A 4,493-nucleotide genomic window follows, 5' to 3' on the forward strand; every position below is an offset into this window, starting at 1 on the left:
TATACTATTAAGTTTGTGTTTTATCACACACGTTAAGTTCTTAAACGTTTAGTTAAAGGACTATTTTACAAATTTAAATTTTTGCATTTTTTTCCTCACATCTATTTCTTTTCAAATCTTAAAACGGAGACAATACTAATTCAAAAGTATCTTTATATAAATCCCCATCAAGTACAATCCAGACAAAATAAACTTCATTTAGCATAATAAAAACCAACGTTTAACATAAAAAATCATCATAATTATTTAAAAGACTATATATATATATATATATATATACATATGTCTGTACACAAGAATAGCACACAATACTATCAGGCTATGGCTGGTGGTTGAGGTCAGTGGAAGAATGCCATTTTACCACTCCCATACAAAACTCATCCCTTTATATTATTATGTTATTATATGACTATCATTATTTAATAGTTTAAACAAAATGCCTCGCTTTTCCGTCATTGGATGCAGCATCATATCGACCAAAGACGTGGCATGGCGTTCCACTTGTAAGTATTCATTTTAGGTTCATTACACATCAGTTATATGAATTCTGTCGACTTATATTAACGTGTGACAAAGAAAATCCTCTTGAAGCTGATGTGTGAAAACTGTATTTATATGAAGATACATGTATCCTTTTCAATCAACATTATCACTGCTTGTTTGATAAAGTAAAATAATAGTATAATATATTTTATGGGTAGTTACATGTAATTGTTTTGACTCAGAGTCACATTATACACTCACAAGGTTACTTATATAGTCCTTTATGCTAAACTATTATGTGTTGACAGTGTATTGTAAAATGTGTTATTGCAAAATGAACACATTTATAATATAAATAAGCGTTTTCATTGATCAGTAAATTGTTACACTTGTTACAAATATTCAATTTGTCAACAGAAAAGATTTATTAGATAATTATTAACGCATTTCCTTTTCCTAACAGAAAAACCTTTACCGAATAGTTAGTATAGTAAGCAATAAAAATGCCAGAATCAAGGAAATTAATAGATTTTCTAATACATATGGTGTTTTAATGATTACTGATTGTAATTTTTATGGATATGTAGGAAAATATAAAAAAAATGTATGCATAAATATAACGTTTGTATAACAGTTTCATTGACATCATACATTGTTAATAAATCTGAACGTAATTGGTTAATTATTCTTTTTTTCATTCATATGTTGTTTGTTTGTTTGTTGGTAAGAAGAAAGCTATACAATCGACTATCTGTGTTGTGCCCATCACGGGTATAAAAACTCGTTTTGTTTTTGCATTATAAGCCTTCAGACTTACTGATACTAGCGGGCTATATATGTATTTATCTTGATCTAAGTTTGTTCACATGAATAATTCTTTCATACAGCGTCAATACAGCAAGAGTTTTTTTTAAATCCAAATTACCCTTTTTTGTTGGATCTTCCTTTGGTATGAGTTTATGAAGCTATAGTTTATATATATGAGAATCACTCAATAAAATTGCAGAGAATAAGCATTATCTGATAATACAGATCAGTGGTCTAATTCGAAGTTGTATGTTGCATTTTTAACCTGGAGGTAGAAAGTTGCGTAATCAACCCACAATCGGAAGACTGCACATCTGTATAGAGGTAAGAAGGGTCCGTATTTGATCTAAGGTCAGAAATTTGTGTTTATGTCCGGAGGTAATTTAAGAGAGTTGATAAGTTAATACTTTAGAAAACAGTCTTTTGTTTGAAATGTGTCCGAAGATTATTATTTAGAAATATTTTACTAAGTTGACTAGAAGTATGGAAATAAAAGAACAAGATGATGTAAGAAAACATAACATTTCAGGATGACAACCATTCCAAATCTTATAGTAGTTAAACGTAATAGTGCTTTATCCGAGTAATATATTCTCTAACAATACTGGCAATTTATTTATCAACTAGTATAAAATGACGGGAAACCATTGTTGGATGATTAACGAAAATTATAGAATTTAACTAAAACGAATTTGTTTGTACCTCCAAAATGTACCTACTCTTCACTTATTTCATCAGTCTCGAAGTAATTCTTTAATCACCACTCTTGAGCCTTTTCACTGTATTCTAGGTCAGGAAGAAAACATAGTGCGGACATTCTGACGCAAATTTTCAACTCTTTCGACTGTAAAAAGGATAAAAGATATTTGGTAATAATAAACGTTTACTTTTCTTTATGTTTTAAGGCCAAGTCGCTAATAAATGTATTAAAATACCAAAAGAATACTTATAAACTAACATTTATTCACCAGTTAAAACTTTTTAAACGCTGACTCTATAACGCTAGTAATAGTAGGCCTATTTGTAGTCTAATTTAAGCATTAGACTTAATACATAAACGTAGAGTAAGGCTTAACTGAAACACTACTTGGCAAATTTTATTTTGCTTTTGGCTACAACTCAACGTCATAAAACTTCTGAATTAAACTATTTTGCTGTTATATCACCGGAATCATAAAAATGAATAAAAAACACCCCTTTAACAAATCAACATGAATATTAAGCATTCAGCATAAACACCATAGTTGGCATAAGGACAATCAGGTGATAGTTTTGTTGCTAAGTGACGATATATATTGTTGAGCATTATCACAAAAAGGAGCATGAAAGCATTTTCGACAGAGTGAGAAAGGGAATAAGCATTTTATAGTGATAAATATATTTTCTTCCGTTGAATTTGTTCATTAATTTAATCTTAAGAAACTTACTTTTTACGTTACAACTCATTTTTCAAAGCCCCCCCCCCCCCCCAGTGGCACAACGGGATGTCTGCTGACTTACAACGCTAGAATCCGGGTTTCTATATCCGTGGTGGGCAGAGCACAGATAGCCCATTGTGTAGCTTTGTGCTTAATTACAAACAAAATTTTTTTAAATAATTCAGATTTCATCAAATATATATTTTCGCTTGTAGTCAGCTATTTCCCCAACTTATTCTAATTATTACTGGTTTAGCATATGATTTAGGAGTATTTTAAACCTCTTAAGCTGGCAGAATGTTCTGAAATATTAACAGAATTACAACCAAAATGTCATTCACATCCTGTTTACCGAGCGGGTTCTAATCATATTTGGTTTCGCATTGTAGTGTATTAGTTTATAAAATTTAATATTTACTCTCAGTTTATTATATTAAATTTGTTTATTTAATTTATAGGTTACTTAGAGTATATTATTTTACTCCTGACTTATATTTCATTATCCTGCTTTTAATCAGAAGTTTTTAATAGTTATTAAACAAATAACCATCAGAAAGTGAAGAGAAAACGTAAAATTGGTAGATGTATGTTTCACAAGGTATGGTAATTCATTCGACTAGTGTAATCATTGTATGTATGTCTATGGAAATTCACTTTACTAGTGTAATCATTGTATTTATGTATTAATTGGCATCTCCTCATTTAAAAGAAGAAGAAAACATAAAATGGGTAAGTTAGTGAAACAGAAGCAGTAATGTAATTTCATCATTTAGATCTCAACAGTATAAGATGCACTACCGGTAGTACAGAAAGCCCGATCCCCTGTCCATGTGGGTATTCAGGGAGGGGCCACACCCCGACCTACTGACAGATCTCTGTAACAAGACACTAGGAGAAATGCACCTGGAGTTGTACGTCCTGTTTCAAAAGGCGATACTCCGGGAGACGCGTATGTTGTCTTCACAAAAATCCAGTGAGCTTTAGGAAAATGTAATCTACTGGTAATTCGAGATGCCACGAAATCAATGAGCACGAACGCACGTGTCATGATGTAGAAAATCCTACAATACTTTGTATCCCTTCTTGTTAAAACTTCACCATCCTAAATCCACAAGAACGTCAAGACAATTTTTCAGATCAATAATCACAGTCTCCAGAGTAATGAAATGTTGTTGTTTTTTCTTTTGTGCGGCAAATATTCTAGATATATTTAAAATAACTACAGAGTAATTACAACAGACCAGTATCTCTACTTAAGTTACTAACCATCGCAGAAATTGAGAGGATACTTATTTTCAACTAGCTGGAGTACCCGTCCCCTGGACGGAAGTAAATTCATGATTAATGAAAGGTTATCTTATGACATGAAAAGTTGCTTCCTTTATATATAATTGTAAAAAATGCAAAAACGCCCATAAAAACCCAAAAACGCAAAATTTAAAACTGAAAATTTGTTTATATCTCCTCATGGTCCTCATTAAACCTTCATACCAAATTTGGTGAAGATCCATCTACAGGAGGCGAAGTAGTGGTAAATACGCCCAGACAAAATGCAAAACGTAAAACTGAAAATGAGTGTGTACCCCCCTCATGGACTTAATGAATCTCATACCAATTATGGTGAAGATCCATCCATACGAAGTAGTTACATAGATATACAACAGACAGTAATATTATATTTATATTGATGTTTCTACAAATACTGACATTAATTTACATAGGCTGTATACCCAATATATAGTGAAAAGTTTGATAGTTCTAGAGAAAAGTTGAAAATTAGCCAAT

This window comes from Limulus polyphemus, unplaced genomic scaffold, assembly GCF_000517525.1.
Source record: "Limulus polyphemus unplaced genomic scaffold, Limulus_polyphemus-2.1.2 Scaffold4432, whole genome shotgun sequence".
NCBI classification, from domain to species: Eukaryota; Metazoa; Arthropoda; class Merostomata; order Xiphosura; family Limulidae; genus Limulus; species Limulus polyphemus.